This window comes from Pristiophorus japonicus, chromosome 32 (genome assembly GCF_044704955.1).
Source record: "Pristiophorus japonicus isolate sPriJap1 chromosome 32, sPriJap1.hap1, whole genome shotgun sequence".
NCBI classification, from domain to species: domain Eukaryota; kingdom Metazoa; phylum Chordata; class Chondrichthyes; family Pristiophoridae; genus Pristiophorus; species Pristiophorus japonicus.
The window spans coordinates 11357891-11375959 of NC_092008.1; the positions used below are offsets into that span (position 1 = coordinate 11357891).

Genomic DNA, 18069 nt, shown 5'->3' on the forward strand with positions numbered 1-18069 from the left:
TAGTTGGTTCCTCGACATATTGGTCTAGAAAACCATCCCTTATGCACTCCAGGAAATCCTCCTCCACTGTATTGCTTCCAGTTTGGCTAGCCCAATCTATGTGCATATTAAAGTCACCCATTATAACTGCTGCACCTTTATTGCATGCACCCCTAATTTCCTGTTTGATGCACTCCCCAACATCACTACTACTGTTTGGAGGTCTGTACACAACTCCCACTAACGATTTTTGCCCTTTGTTGTTCTGCAGCTCTACCCATATAGATTCCACATCATCCAAGCTAATGTCTTTCCTAACTATTGCATTAATCTCCTCTTTAACCAGCAATGCTACCCCACCTCCTTTTCCTTTTATTCTATCCTTCCTGAATGTTGAATACCCCTGGATGTTGAGTTCTCAGCCCTGATCATCCTGGAGCCACGTCTCCGTAATCCCAATCACATCATATTTGTTAACATCTATTTGCAGTTAATTCATCCACCTTATTGCGGATACTCCTTGCATTAAGACACAAAGCGTTCAGGCTTATTTGTTTAACACCCTTTGTCCTTTTAGAATTTTGCTGTACAGTGGCCCTTTTTGTTCTTTGCCTTGGGTTTCTCTGCCCTCCACTTTTCCTCATCTCCTTTCTGTCTTTTGCTTTTGCCTCCTTTTTGTTTCCTTCTGTCTCCCTGCATTGGTTCCCATCCCCCTGCCATATTAGTTTAACTCCTCCCCAACAGCACTAGCAAACACTCCCCCTAGGACATTGGTTCTTTCTTTCGGTGCTTGTTAAGAATCTGTTTTTTCCGAACACCCGCCAGTTCTGATGAAGGGTCATCGACCCGGAATGTTAACTCTGCTTCCTGTCCACAGCTGCTGCCTGATCTGCTGAGATTGCCAGCATTTTCTGTTTTTATTTCAGATTCCAGCATCTGCAGTATTTTGCTTTTGTAATAAACCCTATCCAGGTTTTCCTCTGTCTATAGTGATCCCTACACAGGATTCCCTCTAGCTGTAATAAATCCTATCTAGTACTCCCTTCATCTAGCAGACAGGATGCTGGGCTTCATGAATAGAGGTGTAAAAAGCAAGGCTGTTATGATGAACCTGGATAGAACACTGGTTCGGCCTCAATTGGAGTATTGTGTCCAATTCTGGGCACCGCACTTTAGGAACGATGTGAAGGCCTTGGAGAGGGTGCAGAAAAGATTGACGAGAATGGTCCCAGGGATGAGGGACTTCAGTTACGTGGAGAGACTGGAGAAGTTGGGGCAGAAGAGATTTGATAGAAGTGCTCAAAATCATGAGGGGTCTGGACAGAGTAGAAACTGTTCCCGGTTGCGGAAGGGTCGAGAACCAGCGGACACAGATTTAAGGCGATTGGCAGAAGAAGCAAAGGCGACATGAGGAAAAACTTTTTAACGTAACGAGTGGTTAGGATCTGGAATGCACGGCCTGAAAGGGTGGTGGAGGCAAATTCAATCGTTGCTTTCAAAAGCGAGTTGGATAAGTACCTGAAGGAAAATAACTTGCAGGGCTACGGGGAAAGGGCGGGGGATTGGGACTGGCTGGAGTGCTCTTGCGGAGAGCCGGCAGGGGCTGAATGGCCATCTCCTGTGGTGCAACCATTCTATGAAGCATATGAAAGGATATGGTGGGGCAGACCTAGCAAAGGTGTTTCCACTTGTGGGGGGAGACCAGAACGAGGGGGCATCGATATAAGACAATCAGTGATAAATCCAGGGGGGCATTCAGGAGACACTTCTTTGCCCAGAGAGGGGTTGAGGCGAATGGTGTAGATGCATTGAAGGGGGGCTGGATAAACACGAGGGAGAAAGGAATGGAGGGAGATGGAGAGGGCAATAAACACCAGCACGGAGCGGTGGGGCCCAATGGCCTGTCTGTGTGCTGTACATTTGATGGAATTGATGATAAACCCCACCCAGGAGTCCCTCCATCTCTCAGAGCCGTGTATTTATGAATGGAGCTCAGGTGGAGATGCGTTGGAGTGTGTACGCACACGCAGTAGCTCCTGCCCCCAGCCTCGCCGTGTGTGTGCTCCAGCGTGGGACCCGATCATCATCATCAGACTGGCTGCTGGTGCATCCCGCCCCTATCCCAGGCCGAGTGGCCTGCCGCACAGGCCCGCCCGCTGCCCTCCCGGGCTGAAGATGAAGGTAGGGTAGGACTTCTATTGTTTATTTGGATATTTTGAAAGAATGATGTCAATATGTTTTGTCTCTTGTGAATAGTGGTGACCATTTGTCAAGCCTATTTACCTGGTGCAATTGTGAAAGAAGGTGGAGGAACAGTGAGAGAATTTCTTATTTATTGAAGTAGACTCTATTTAGATAATACGGGCTCAATTTTGGCCCAGTATAATCATTGCAAACAAATAGTTGTTTAAATTAGTTGTGAGATTGGGGCAATTTAATTCGACTATCTTTTACTTTTATTTTTGTAGTTTAAGCTTCCGTGAATGCTTCTGTTGTGTAGTAAATTGCCTTTGCGAAGTTTGTCATACGATGTCCTGTATAGCTGTTTGATCCTATTCACATTCTTTAGTCAAGTCATTAAGTTCTGCTGGCCTCCAATGTACCTACCTGCGCTGATTTCTTAACTCTCCGCAAGGGTTTTCACAAGTGGCCACATACGCTGGCCTAAGTTAGTTTGGAGTAACTATTAGCTGGCCAAGATGGCCGTAAGTGGCTGGCAAACCCCCTTCCCACCCCCTTTGGAAAAAAAACTAAACTAAAAAAATCCTAACAAATTCACTTACACTGGCGCAAATTGAATGTGCAAAATGGGGATCTTTAAGATATTCCAGAAAAATCAAGTTGCTCCAAAAAAAATGGAGCAACTCCTGGTCAATTTTGAGCCCACAGGCTCAGGATAAGGGGTCGGCCATTTAACACTGAGATGAGAAATTACTTCACTCCGAGGGATGTGTGACTTTGGAATTCTCTGCCCCAGAGGGCCGTGGATGCTCAGTCGTTGAGTATCTTCAAGACTGAGAGTGATAGATTTTTGGACTCGAGGGGAATCGAGGGATATGGGCATCGGGCGGGAAAGCGGAGTTGAGGTTGAAGATCAGCTATGACATTGAATGGTGGAGCAGGCTCGAGGGGCCGAATGGCCGACTCCTGCTCCTTCTTGTGCTACATTTGAAGTACATTAGGTTTTTGATGCGGTTACTTTTAGGGCTAAAGGTAAGTTTATATTTGGGATTAACATTACATTTAAAGACAAGGTTACTTTTGGGATTAGGTATATTCGAGATTAGGTTTATATTTGGTGTCGGAATTCGGGTTAATTTATGTTTACATTCGTGTGTAGGTTGTCACTAACGTTAGATATATATTTAGGATTAAGATTTAATGTGGTGTTATGGTTAAATTTCAAGGCAGAGTAACCCTGAGAGTTTGGGTTACACTTGGAGTTCAGGATTTATGTTTAACGTTCTGTTAATATTTGATTTTGCGATTTTACTTTGGATTAACGTTACACTTAGCACAAGTCTCAGTTTAGAGTTTGACGGAAGCTGAGATCTAGCTCTGGGAGGAGAGGAGGGTACAGAGTTAGTGTTGACTATTTCGCTAAATGTTTGACTGGGTCGAACAGGTAGGTTCACAACTAACTTAGAAGGTCCACGGATTGATCAGAACAAAAACACAAATGACTGTAATTTAAGGCAAACTAGTTTATTATCACTACTTTAAGTTACACACATGAAATGCAAAAGCTGTATTTCTGCTGAGTGTTATATTAGCTGGTCCCAGGAGTTGATCAGACTCCGCTCTGGTTGCTAGCTTCGAACTCTTAGCCCGAGGTCCCTCTGTCAGATGTTGTTCCCAGGTCCCCACTAACCCTGTCTGTGGGGGTCCCAGGTCTCTGCTAACCCTGTCTGTGGTGGTCCCAGGTCTCCGCTAACCCTGTCTGTGGGGGTCCCAGGTCTAACCCTGTCTGTGGGGGTCCCAGGTCTAACCCTGTCTGTGGGGGTCCCAGGTCTCCGCTAACCCTGTCTGTGGGGGTCCCAGGTCTAACCCTGTCTCTGGGGGTCCCAAGTCTCGGTTAACCCTGTCTGTGGGGGTCCCAGGTCTAATCCTGTCTGTGGGGGTCCCAGGTCACCGCTAACCCTGTCTCTGGGGGTCCCAAGTCTCGGTTAACCCTGTCTGTGGGGGTCCCAAGTCTCGGTTAACCCTGTCTGTGGGGGTCCCAAGTCTCGGTTAACCCTGTCTCTGGGGGTCCCAAGTCTCGGTTAACCCTGTCTCTGGGGGTCCCAAGTCTCGGTTAACCCTGTCTGTGGGGGTCCCAAGTCTCCGCTAACCCTGTCTGTGGGGGTCCCAAGTCTCCGCTAACCCTGTCTGTGGGGGTCCCAAGTCTCCGCTAACCCTGTCTGTGGGGGTCCCAAGTCTCCGCTAACCCTGTCTGTGGGGGTCCCAAGTCTCCGCTAACCCTGTCTGTGGGGGTCCCAGGTCTCCGCTAACCCTGTCTGTGGGTGTCCCAGGTCGAACCCTGTCTGTGTGGGTCCCAGGTCTCTGCTAACCCTGTCTGTGGGGGCCCCAGGTCTCTGCTAACCCTGTCTGTGGGTGTCCCAGGTCTAACCCTGTCTGTGGGGGCCCCAGGTCTCCGCTAACCCTGTCTGTGGGTGTCCCAGGTCTAACCCTGTCTGTGGGGGTCCCAGGTCTAACCCTGTCTGTGGGGGTCCCAGGTCTCTGCTAACCCTGTCTGTGGGGGCCCCAGGTCTCTGCTATCCCTGTCTGTGGGTGTCCCAGGTCTAACCCTGTCTGTGGGGGTCCCAGGTCTCTGCTAACCCTGTTTGTGGGGGCCCCAGGTCTCTGCTAACCCTGTCTGTGGGTGTCCCAGGTCTAACCCTGTCTGTGGGTGTCCCAGGTCTAACCCTGTCTGTGGGGGTCCCAGGTCTAACCCTGTCTGTGGGGGTCCCAGGTCTCTGCTAACCCTGTCTGTGGGGGCCCCAGGTCTCCGCTAACCCTGTCTGTGGTGGTCCCAGGTCTAACCCTGTCTGTGGTGGTCCCAGGTCGAACCCTGTCTGTGGGGGCCCCAGGTCTCCGCTAACCCTGTCTGTGGGGGTCCCAGGTCTAACCCTGTCTGTGGTGGTCCCAGGTTTCTGCTAACCCTGTCTGTGGGGGTCCCAGGTCGAACCCTGTCTGTGGGGGTCCCAGGTCTAACCCTGTCTGTGGTGGTCCCAGGTCTCTGCTAACCCTGTCTGTGGGGGTCCCAGGTCTAACCCTGTCTGTGGTGGTCCCAGGTCTCTGCTAACCCTGTCTGTGGGAGTCCCAGGTCGAACCCTGTCTGTGGGGGCCCCAGGTCTCCGCTAACTCTGTCTGTGGGGGTTCCAGGTCGAACCCTGTCTGTGGGGGTCCCAGATCTCCACTAACTCTGTCTGTGGGAGTCCCAGGTCGAACCCTGTCTGTGGGGGTCCCAGGTCTCCGCTAACTCTGTCTGTGGGGGTCCCAGGTCTCTGCTAACCCTGTCTGTGGGGGTCCCAGGTCTCCGCTAACCCTGTCTGTGGGGGTCCCAGGTCCAACCCTGTCTGTGGGGGTCCCAGGTCTCAACTAACTCTGTTTGGGGGTCCCAGGTCTCCACTAACCCTGTCTGTGGGGGTCCCAGGTCTAACCCTGTCTGTGGGGGTCCCAGGTCTCTGCTAACCCTGTCTGTGGGGGTCCCAGGTCTAACCCTGTCTGTGGGGGTCCCAGGTCTCCGCTAACCCTGTCTGTGGGGGTCCCAGGTCTAACCCTGTCTGTGGTGGTCCCAGGTCTCTGCTAACCCTGTCTGTGGGAGTCCCAGGTCGAACTCTGTCTGTGGGGGCCCCAGGTCTCCGCTAACTCTGTCTGTGGGGGTTCCAGGTCGAACCCTGTCTGTGGGGGTCCCAGATCTCCACTAACTCTGTCTGTGGGAGTCCCAGGTCGAACCCTGTCTGTGGGGGTCCCAGGTCTCCGCTAACTCTGTCTGTGGGGCTCCCAGGTCTCTGCTAACCCTGTCTGTGGGGGTCCCAGGTCTCCGCTAACCCTGTCTGTGGGGGTCCCAGGTCTAACCCTGTCTGTGGGGGTCCCAGGTCTCCACTAACTCTGTTTGGGGGTCCCAGGTCTCCACTAACCCTGTCTGTGGGGGTCCCAGGTCTAACCCTGTCTGTGGGGGTCCCAGGTCTCTGCTAACCCTGTCTGTGGGGGTCCCAGGTCTAACCCTGTCTGTGGGGGTCCCAGGTCTCCGCTAACCCTGTCTGTGGGGGTCCCAGGTCTCCGCTAACCCTGTCTGTGGGGGTCCCAAGTCTCGGTTAACCCTGTCTGTGGGGGTCCCAGGTCTAACCCTGTCTGTGGGGGTCCCAGGTCTCCGCTAACCCTGTCTGTGGGGGTCCCAGGTCTAACCCTGTCTGTGGGGGTCCCAGGTCTAACCCTGTCTGTGGGGGTCCCAGGTCTAATCCTGTCTGTGGGGGTCCCAGGTCACCACTAACCCTGTCTCTGGGGGTCCCAAGTCTCGGTTAACCCTGTCTGTGGGGGTCCCAAGTCTCGGTTAACCCTGTCTGTGGGGGTCCCAGGTCTCCGCTAACCCTGTCTCTGGGGGTCCCAAGTCTCGGTTAACCCTGTCTGTGGGGGTCCCAAGTCTTGGTTAACCCTGTCTGTGGGGTCCCAAGTCTCGGTTAACCCTGTCTGTGGGGGTCCCGTCTCCGCTAACCCTGTCTCTGGGGGTCCCAAGTCTTGGTTAACCCTGTCTGTGGGGGTCCCAAGTCTCGGTTAACCCTGTCTGTGGGGGTCCCAAGTCTCGGTTAACCCTGTCTGTGGGGGTCCCAGGTCTAATCCTGTCTGTGGGGGTCCCAGGTCACCACTAACCCTGTCTCTGGGGGTCCCAAGTCTCGGTTAACCCTGTCTCTGGGGGTCCCAAGTCTCGGTTAACCCTGTCTGTGGGGGTCCCAAGTCTTGGTTAACCCTGTCTGTGGGGGTCCCAAGTCTCGGTTAACCCTGTCTGTGGGGGTCCCAAGTCTCCGCTAACCCTGTCTGTGGGGGTCCCAGGTCTAACCCTGTCTGTGGGGGTCCCAGGTCTCCGTTAACCCTGTCTGTGGGGGTCCCAGGTCTCCGCTAACCCTGTCTGTGGGGGTCCCAAGTCTCGGTTAACCCTGTCTGTGGGGGTCCCAGGTCTAACCCTGCCTGTGGGGGTCCCAGGTCTCCGCTAACCCTGTCTGTGGGGGTCCCAGGTCTAACCCTGTCTGTGGGGGTCCCAGGTCTAACCCTGTCTGTGGGGGTCCCAAGTCTCCGTTAACCCTGTCTGTCGGTGTCCCAGATCTCTGCTAACCCTATCTGTGGGCGTCCTATCCTTATGCCCCATAATTCTGGTGCCTACGTGAAGGAGCTCACACAATCTATTGCCTTACAGGTTTCACGGCTTGGTGCCTAATTTATCTCTGTCTTACAGCGGTTCTCACCTCCCTTTCATCGGTCTGGTTTGTGTCAATGGTCTCAGAATGCTCAGAATCAGCACAGTGGTGGTCTTCCTTGCCCTCCCCTATGTCTGTCTCGCAAGAACATGTTGTTTACAACCCCCATGTGTCTCGCTGTTCGGACACACACCACTTGGTACTGTGTGATAACATTTAATTGCCGAGGTGGCAGTTGCTTAGCTTATTTCCACAGTTAGGGTTCCGCACGTGAAGGCAGTCGTGGGATTTGTAACTAAGGACCTCTCCTAGTAAAACTTCACTTTAATATTACTCCGATATAACTGCCATGTTCAGTAATTGTATATGATACTGCCTGTGGGTTCATCTCCACGGGCTGTGTGAGTAATCATGTGATCTTCCCTCTATAGCGTGAGTGTATTTCAATCCACATTGGCCAGGCGGGTGTGCAGACCAGTAACGTTTGCTGGGAGCTGTATTGCCTGGAGCATGGGATCCAGCCGGACGGGCAGTTGCCCAGTGACAAGACCATCGGAGGTGGCGACGATTCCTTCAAAACTTCTTCAGTGAGACGGGGGCGGGCAAACACATTCCTCGAGCCGTGTTTATAGATCTGGAGCCCACTGTGATTGGTAAGGGGAGTGATTGTTGGTGGGTTGGTCAGTCAGTGCTCTCTCTAAACTAACTGCCTGTGATAGGTACACAGTTACAGACCATCTTTATGTGCATTACGCTACATTTTGTCACTGAGGGTGGTTTAAGAGGCACTCTCCCAGCTCCTCACAGACACGGAGGGGAGGTAAGCTTTGTCTGTTTTGCCTCACAAGAACATAAGAATTAGGAACAGGAGTAGGCCATCTAGCCCCTCGAGCCTGCTCCGCCATTCAACAAGATCACGGCTGATCTGGCTGTGGACTCAGCTCCACTTACCCGCCCGCTCCCCGTAACCCTTAATTCCCTTATTGGTTAAAAATCTATCTGTGACTTGAATACATTCAATGAGCTAGCCTCAACTGCTTCCTTGGGCAGAGAATTCCACAGATTCACAACCCTCTGGGAGAAGAAATTCCTTCTCAACTCGGTTTTAAATTGGCTCCCCCGTATTTTGAGGCTGTACCCCCTAGTTCTAGTCTCCCTGACCAGTGGAAACAACCTCTCTGCCTCTATCTTGTCTATCCCTTTCATTATTTTAAATGTTTCTATAAGATCGCCCCTCATCCTTCTGAACTCCAACGAGTAAAGACCCAGTCTACTCAATCTATCATCATAAGGTAACCCCCTCATCTCCGGAATCAGCCTAGTGAATCGTCTCTGTACCCCCTTCAAAGCTAGTATATCCTTCCTTAAGTAAGGTGACCAAAACTGCACGCAGTACTCCAGGTGCGGCCTCACCAATACCCTGTACAGTTGCAGCAGGACCTCCCTGCTTTTGTACTCCATCCCTCTCGCAATGAAGGCCAACATTGCATTCGCCTTCCTGATTACCTGCAAACTAACTTTTTGGGATTCATGTACTTGGTTCCCCAGGTCCCTCTGCACCGCAGCATGTTGTAATTTCTCCCCATTCAAATAATATTCCCTTTTACTGTTTTTTTTCCCAAGGTGGATGACCTCACACTTTCCGACATTGTATTCCAACTGCCAAACCTTAGCCCATTCGCTTAACCTATCTAAATCTCTTTGCAGCCTCTCTGTGTCCTCTACACAACCCGCTTTCCCATTAATCTTTGTGTCATCTGCAAATTTTGTTACACTACACTCTGTCCCCTCTTCCAGGTCATCTATGTATATTGTAAACAGTTGTGGTCCCAGCACCGATCCCTGTGGCACACCACTAACCACCGATTTCCAACCTGAAAAGGACCCATTTATCCCGACTCTCTGCTTTCTGTTCGCCAGCCAATTCTCTATCCATGCTAATACATTTCCTCTGACTCCGCGTACCTTTATCTTCTGCAGTAACCTTTTGTGTGGCACCTTATCGAATGCCTTTTGGAAATCTAAATACACCACATACCACATCCATTGGTACACCTCTATCCACCATGCTCGTTATATCCTCAAAGAATTCCAGTAAGTTAGTTAAACATGATTTCCCTTTCATGAATCCATGCTGCGTCTGCTTGATTGCACTATTCCTATCTAGATGTCCCGCTATTTCTTCCTTAATGATAGCTTCAAGCATTTTCCCCACTACAGATGTTAAACTAACCGGCCTATAGTTACCTGCCTTTTGTCTGCCCCCTTTCAATGGTTCTCTGAGCACCTGGCACCATCTGATATCTCACTCACTCCACCATTCTGCATATGTGAGCCAGGTGAGCCAGGCTAGTTAACCAGCAAGTGTCAGCTGTGTTTCAGTGGGCAGCACACTTGCCTCTCAGTCAGAAGGTTGTGGGTTCAAATCCCACTCCAGGAACTTGAGCACATAAATCTAGGTTGACACTCCCAGTGCAGTACTGAGGGAGCACTGCACTGTCGGAGGGGCAGTACTGAGGGAGCGCCGCACTGTCGGAGGGGCAGTACTGAGGGAGCTCCGCACTGTCGGAGGGTCAGTACTGAGGGAGTGCCGCACTGTCGGAGGGTCAGTACTGAGAGAGTGCCGCACTGTCGGAGGTGCAGTACTGAGGGAGCGCCGCACTGTCGGAGGGGCAGTACTGAGGGAGCGCCGCACTGTCGGAGAGGCAGTACTGAGGGAGCACCGCACTGTCGGAGGGGCAGTACTGAGGGAGCCCCGCACTGTCGGAGGGGCAGTACTGAGGGAGCCCCGCACTGTCGGAGGGGCAGTACTGAGGGAGCGCCGCACTGTCGGAGTGGCAGTACTGAGGGAGCGCCGCACTGTCGGAGAGGCAGTACTGAGGGAGCGCCGCACTGTCGGAGGGGCAGTACTGAGGGAGCGCCGCACTGTCGGAGAGGCAATACTTGAGGGAATGCCGCACTGTCGGAGGGACAGTACTGAGGGAGCGCCGCATTGTCGGAGAGGCAGTACTGAGGGAGCGCCGCACTGTCGGAGGGGCAGTACTGAGGGAGTGCCGCACTGTCGGAGGGGCAGTACTGAGGGAGCGACGCACTGTCGGAGGTGCCGTCTTTCAGATGAGATGTTAAACCGAGGTCCCGTCTGCCCTCTCGGGTGCATGCAAAAGATCCCAAGGCACTATTTTGAAGAAGAACAGGGGAGTTGTCCCCAGTGTCCTGGTCAATATTTGTTCCTCAATCAGCATAACCAAAACAGACTATCTGGTCATTACCACATTACTGTGTGTGGGAGCTTGCTGTGCGCAAATTGGCTGCCGCGTTTCCTACATTGCAACAGTGACTACACTCCAAAAGTACTTCATTGGCTGTAAAGCACTTTGAAACATCTGGTGGCCGTGAAAGACTCTATAGAAATGGAAGTCCTTATTGGGTGCAGCACAACAGAATAATCTCCTATCTTTAATCGGCATCCGTACAAACACACTATCCAGCAGGGATCATGGATTGTGGCCAATTGCAGTGTTCCTGCTTCTGCTTACTCTTCCCAAATCAGGACCAGAATGGGCACCTTGTGCCAAGCCATTAACTTGGTGAAATGCCCAATTTCGAACTGCAACAAAACTTTTGTTCTTGTACAACTTGATGTCCCAACATGCGCTTGAACAGCACGAGGCTGATGGTGGAGAGGTCAAAATGGAGATCTTTGGTGCAGATTTGGAGCTGAGCCAGTGGTCATGGGCAATATCACGGAGAGGGAGCATATAGATGAGGAGTGGCCTGGGGCCATAATGTCAGCATGTGATATTGGGGGGGATAGGGCTATACTCTTGGAAGGGGAGTGAGAGAAGGAGGCAAAGAGTTGGGTGGCAATCACTGTGTGTCAAGGAACGATGGTAAGGGAGGAGTAGATGAGTCTACTGGGGGCAATCTGGCTGTCTCAAAACTGCACTGTCGTCATAGTTACAAAAAGAGCCATTGGGGTTTGAGATATGTCATAGGCAGACCCTCGAAATCGAGGAAGACTTACTTCTAATCCAAAAGTGAGTTCTCAGGTGACTGGACAGTCCACTACGGGAACCACCGTCCCTGTCACAGGTGGGACAGACAGTGGTTGAGGGAAGGGGAGGGTGGGACTGGTTTGCCGCACGCTCCTTCCGCTGCCTGCGCTTGGTTTCTGCACGCTCTCGGCGACGAGACTCGAGGTGCTCAGCGCCCTCCTGGATGCACTTCCTCCACTGAGGGCGGACTGGTCTTTGGCCGGAGACTCCCAGGTGTCAGTGGGGATGTTGCATTTTATCAGGGAGGCTTTGAGGGTGTCCTTGAAACATTTCCTCTGCCCATCTTGGGCTCGCTTGCCGTGAAGGAGTTCCGAGTAGAGCGCTTGCTTTGGGAGTCTCGTGTCGGGGACATGCGGACAATGTGGTCCTGCCCAGCGGAGCTGGTCGAGTGTGGTCAGTGCTTCGATGCTGGGGATGTTGGGCCTGGTTGAGGACGCTAACGTTGGTGCGTCTGTCCTCCCAGGGGATTTGCAGGATATTGTGGAGACATCGTTGGTGGTATTTCTCCAGCGATTTGGGATGTCTACTGTACATGGTCCATGTCTCTAAGCCATACAGGAGGGCGGGTATCACTACAGCCCTGTAGACCATGAACTTGCTGGCAGATTTGAGGGCCTGGTCTTCGAACACTCTTTTCCTCAGGCGGCCGAAGGTTGCATTGGTGCACTGGAGGCGGTGTTGAATCTCATCATAGATGTCAGCCCTTGCTGATAATAGGCTCCCGAGGTATGGGAAATGGTCCACGGTGTCCAGGGCCGCGCCGTGGATTTTGATGACTGAGGGGTCGTGCTGTGTGGCGAGGACAGGCTGGTGGAGGACCTTACGGATGTTTAGTGTAAGGCCCGTGCTTTTGTATGCCTCAGTAAAGATGTTGACGATGACTTGGAGTTCAGTCTCTGAATGCGCACAGACACAAGCGTCATTCGTGTACTGCAGTGTGACGACACAGGTTTGGGTGGTCTTGGATCTGGCCTGGAGACGATGAAGTATTTATCTAATAGGTGTCAGGCCAAGACCATTTAACATCTGACTGCAAATCCCTTTAGTCCCAATGGACTATTTGCAGAATAAAGCTTTGTGTCAAATCATTCTCAATTGTAAAAACATCCATTCTGAGTGAGTGTGGCTACTGTCCACTCAACTTGTGGACTTGTATCAAAGTTACTGCAATGTCCTGTGTTCCTGTCCTTAAGTCTCGGTTCTCTGCCCCCCAGATGAGGTTCTCACTGGCACTTACCGACAGCTCATCACCGGCAAGGAGGATGCGGCCAGTAACTACGCACGGGGCCACTGCTCGGTCGGCAAGGAGATTGTGGATCTGGTCTTGGATCGTGTCCGGAAGGTGGTAAGTTGTTTCGCTTTAGTCTGCCGTGGCCACAGCTCTCCAGTGCCCCATTTTAGTCTGGTTCCCCCAACACTAAACAGCACCCTCTGCGGAAAGCAGCAGTGGTGTCACGCACACGCACACACGCACACACGCACACACGCACACACGCACACGCGCTTCTGGCCCAAGCACCACTGCCACCTCCAGTCCACTGCAAAGGAGCGGAGGTGCAGCAGCCTGGGAGAAGCGTGGAGGCCATTCCAGGGAGCAGCACGAGCTGGTGCAAGAGAACGACCGCAGCGAAGAGTGACATCATCAAGGTCCAGGTCGCTGATTGGAGCGCGGGCAGGTGCAGCAGGAGCGGCGAGGTCGGGGCGAAGGAGCGGCGAGAGACTGTAGAGGGACGTGATCGGGGCCCAGGGGAGGTGTGAGTTCGGAGCCCAGGGGCAGCACGGGCCCAGCCCACACTGTGCGATATGTGGGCGCACTGGGTCCGTGCAGCAGAGCTGGTCTCCAGCTGTCCTGGTTGACCCTTGCCCCTGGACCCAGACCTCGCTCTGTCAAGCCCCGTGTGGTGGCTGGTGTGCAACGGCCACCCCACGTTAAAACAATCCACCCACAGGCATCTCCCACCCTTCAGGATGTAGTTCGGGATCCGGGATATTAGGTCTTTCATTGGAACACCTGTGAACTCATCCCTTTTTGGTGTGGAATCAAGTCACCCTCGCTTCGAGGGACTGCCTCTGATGATGATGGACTGCAGGGTGGGAGCTGTGGAATTGCCTGAATTGTGTCGGATTTTAAAGATTCATTCACGGGGTGTAGGTGTTGCTGATCAGGCCGGCATTTATTGCCCGTCCCTAACTGCCCCTTGAGAAGGTGGTGGTGAGCCGCCGCCTTGAACCGCTGCAGTCCGTGTGGTGGAGGTGCTCCCACAGTGCTGTTAGGGAGGGAGTTCTAGGATTGTGACCCTGCGATGAAGGAACGGCCGATATATTCCCAAGTCGAGGGATGGTGTGTGACTGGGAGGGGAACGTGGAGGGGGTGGTGTTCCCATGGACCTGCTGCCCTTGACCTTCTAGGCGGTAGAGGTCGCGGGTTTGGGAGGTGCTGGTGAAGAAGCCTTGGCGAGTTGCCGCGGTGCATCTTGTGGACGGTGCACACTGCAGCCACGGTGCGCCGGTGGTGGAGGGAGGGAGTGTTGAAGGTATTTATCCAATTCACTTTTGGAGGCTACTATTGCCTATCACCATTTGACCCAATCATCAAGACTTCAGGTTCTCTCTTGCGTTACCCGCTAGAATATTCTCATACACTATCTTTGCCCCTCTTATTTCCTCATTTAGTTCTCCTCTGTACTTTCTATATTCAACAGTTACATAAGAACATGGGCCAGTTGTTACCAAGAACTCTTAAGGACTTGGGACTTGCCATGCAGTGAGACGCTGATATGGTGAGGGCATTGTCTGGTTTTTAGAGTCTCTTTTGTCACACCATTTAATGTTGTTCACTTTCTTTGCTCACAGGCTGACCAGTGCACAGGACTACAGGGTTTCCTCATCTTCCACAGTTTCGGGGGTGGGACCGGCTCGGGCTTTACTTCGCTCCTGATGGAGAGACTCTCCGTCGACTACGGCAAGAAATCCAAACTGGAGTTTTCCGATTACCCAGCGCCGCAGATTTCCACCGCGGTGGTCGAGCCCTACAATTCCGTGCTGGTCACCCACTGCACCCTCGAGCACTCTGACTGTGCCTTCATGGTGGACAACGAGGCCATTTACGATGTGTGTCGCCGTAACCTTGACATCGAGCGTCCCACCTACACCAACCTCAACCGTCTCATGGCACAGTTAGTGTCGTCCATCACAACATCACTACGGTTCGACGGTGCCCTGAATGTGGATCTGACTGAGTTCCAAACCAACCTGGTCCCCTATCCCCGCATCCACTTCCCGCTGGTGAACTACGCGCCCCTTATTTCGGCCGAGAAGGCTTACCACGAGCAACTATCCACGGCAGAGATCACCAACGCATGCTTTGAGCCAGCCAACCAGATGGTGAAGTGCGACCCCCGCCAGGGCAAGTACATGGCATGCTGCATGCTGTACCGAGGGGACGTGGTGCCGAAGGATGTCAACGCAGCCATCGCCACCATCAAGACCAAGCGCTCGATCCAGTTTGTTGATTGGTGCCCGACTGGGTTCAAGGTGAGTGTGGGTTTTAAATTAAATCCCAAAAGCCACATTTCTCCTCACTGCTTTTCTTGCACCTGCAGTCATAAACTAGAAAGCCCTGAGCGTAAAAGTACCAGTCTGTCGAGCCATTTCTTTCCATGGGCTGAGTGCGAACTACTCTATCCAGGCCTACATGCAACTCATTTCACCAAATGTTAAAATCGACATTTTCTTTGTTCGTTCCTGGGATGTGGGCGTCGCTGGCCAGGCCGGCATTTATTGCCCATCCCTAATTGCCCCTTGAGAAGGTGGTGGTGAGCCGCCTTCTTGAACCGCTGCAGTCCGTGTGGTGAAGGTGCTCCCACTGTGCTGTTGGGGAGGGAGTTCCAGGATTTTGACCCAGCGATGATGATGGAACGGCCGATATATTTCCAAGTCGAGGGATGGTGTGTGACTGGGAGGGGAACGTGGAGGGGGTGGTGTTCCTGTGCGCCTGCTGCCCTTGACCTTCTAGGCGGTAGAGGTTGTGGATTTGGGAGGTGCTTTCAAAGAAGCCTTGGCGAGTTGCCGCGGTGCATCTTGTGGACGGTGCACACTGCAGCCACGGTGCGCCGGTGGTGGAGGGAGGGAGTGTTGAAGGTTGTGGGGAGCGTGGCCCATCGAGCGGGGCTGCTTTGTCCTGGATGGTGTCGAGCTTCTCGAGTGTTGCTGGAGCTGCAACTCATCCAGGCAAGTGGAGAATGTTCCATCACAATTGATGTTGAGTATGACAAAGACACTCAACACAGGCCTGTTGTGGAGGAAATAATTGTTTAATTGCTTGATCAAGGGAGACACGGTCTGCACCAGTTCCTTAACTGGATGCCTTCCCAATCGTTCTCATCGAGCACTTTAGGAGCTGCTTCTTTTACACAGAATTCTTTGCAAAGTCATCATTTACATTATCATTGGTCAGTCTTTCTACCGCAAGACAATTCTTTTCACTTTGTTACAGATTGTTTAATTTCAACTTTGCTAATTATTTCACATCCTCCTTGGGTATGATCATATGTATCCTGTATCCTGCCTCCTGCCACGAACAGGAATCTATTTCTTACTTCTGAATAACAACAGGAAGCCACTTCTTAGGCCTACGACATTAGCTCTGAATAACAGGAATTGCACCATTGTCCTATAGTTGCACCTGCTAATTTCGCCACATTTGCCTTCCTAATCTAAAATGTGTTTAACTCTTTAGTTCCCGCTTCAATCCACACTTTGGTCACATGGTTATTCTATTAACCCACCGTGACCAATTTTACCTTATTAGACCCGTGTATCTCCTGCCCCGATTTCATTGATCAGACGATAGGATTGGGACACTCAGACTCATAGCAGGTTTTAGTGTTGGTTTGGTTTGTCTCTCCTGTTACTTACTTTCAGCAAAGGCTTCGTTTCGTGTTTCTGAGCGGCTTTTTAACCAGCGCTTTCATCCTTCTCCTCCTACATCTAAAGCACCATTCAAACAGTAATATAATTATAACCAACATCTGCACTAATACATGTGACATAATTCTTATCCAAGGGTGTACATGAACATTAAGTCCAAAATCCCATAGTCGTGTAGACCAGGGTTGATTGGCCAACACTTCCTTTGTGTCCTTTTGCAGCTCAACAATCTCTTTCATCAGGATGATGTATTTTTGTCACTCTTCTCCAACGCTGTCTGTTCCTCACTTAGTTTGGGAATGGGTTTTCCCTGAGGCTCTTCGAAGCCCTCATATCCCGCCTTTATAGTGTCTACCACCATTCCACTGATAGTTTCTTCTCTCAATTCTGGGTATATAATATGTCCCTGAATATGTCTCTGGTCGTAAAGCAAAAGTCAGTGATAGTGATGGGGCAATGCGTTACTCCTCTCACAGTCATGTTAGTGGTTGTGGTGCTAACACACCATTGCCCGTTACTTCGCGGTGCTGCTGTTGTCTCGAAATCCAGCAGCAGCGGGGTTATGCTCAGGACACATCCTTCTGTACGGCTATATCCACAGTCATCCTGATCAAATTTGAGATGTTCTCGGCACAAAACAACCTGGTTATTCTTCATGATCGATTGGAATCGATCATGAAGGATGAAATAGCAGCGCATTTGGAAAGCAGTGACAGGATTGGTTCAAGTCAGCATGGATTTATGAAAGGGAAATCATGCTTGACAAATCTTCTGGAATTTTTTGAGGATATAACTGGCGGAGTGGACAAGGGAGAACCAGTGGATGTGGTATATTTGGACTTTCAGAAGGCTTTTGACAAGGTCCCACACAAGAGATTGGTGTGCAAAATCAAAGCACATGGTATTGGGGGTAATGTACTGACGTGGATAGAGAACTGGTTGGCAGACAGGAAGCAGAGAGTCGGGATAAACGGGTCCTTTTCAGAATGGCAGGCAGTGACTAGTGGAGTGCCGCAGGGTTCAGTGCTGGGACCCCAGCTATTTACAATATACATTAATGATTTGGATGAAGGAATAGAGTGTAATATTCCAAGTTTGCAGATGACACTAAATTGGGTGGCGGTGTGAGCTGTGAGGAGGACGCTAAGAGGCTGCAGGGTGACTTGGACAGGATAGGTGAGTGGGCAAATGCATGGCAGATGCAGTATAATGTGGATAAATGTGAGGTTATCACATTTATCCATTTTGGGGGCAAAAACACGAAGGCAGAATATTATCTGAATGGTGGCAGACTAGGAAAAGGGAAGGTGCAATGAGACCTGGGTGTCATGGTTCATCAGTCACTGAAAGTTGGCATGCAGGTACAGCAGGCGGTGAAGAAGGCAAATGGTATGTTGGCCTTCATAGCGAGGGGATTTGAGTATAGAAGCAGGGAGGTCTTACTGCAGTTGTACAGGGCCTTAGTGAGGCCTCACCTGGAATATTGTGTTCAGTTTTGGTCTCCTAGTCTGAGGAAGGACGTTCTTGCTATTGAGGGAGTTCACCAGACTGATTCCAGGGATGGCTGGGCTGTCGTATGAGGAGAGACTGGATCAACTGGGCCTTTATTCACTGGAGTTTAGAAGAATGAGAGGGGATCTCATAGAAACATATAAGATTCTGACGGGACTGGACAAGTTAGATGCAGGAAGAATTTTCCCGATGTTGGGGAA

General features: G+C 51.6%; 1 protein-coding gene and 1 pseudogene across 1 annotated transcript in view; both read left to right on the top strand.

Annotated features, from left to right (window-relative positions):
• Positions 1 to 7881, top strand: part of imp4 (IMP U3 small nucleolar ribonucleoprotein 4) — a 64942-nt gene extending 57061 nt beyond the window's left edge. The window contains exon 10 of the mRNA XM_070869041.1: positions 7805 to 7881. The gene's annotated coding sequence lies outside the window, so the exon portion shown is untranslated. The remainder of the gene's footprint in view (positions 1 to 7804) is intronic.
• The window catches only part of LOC139240574 (tubulin alpha-1C chain-like), a 52897-nt pseudogene continuing 37506 nt past the window's right edge, over positions 2679 to 18069 (top strand).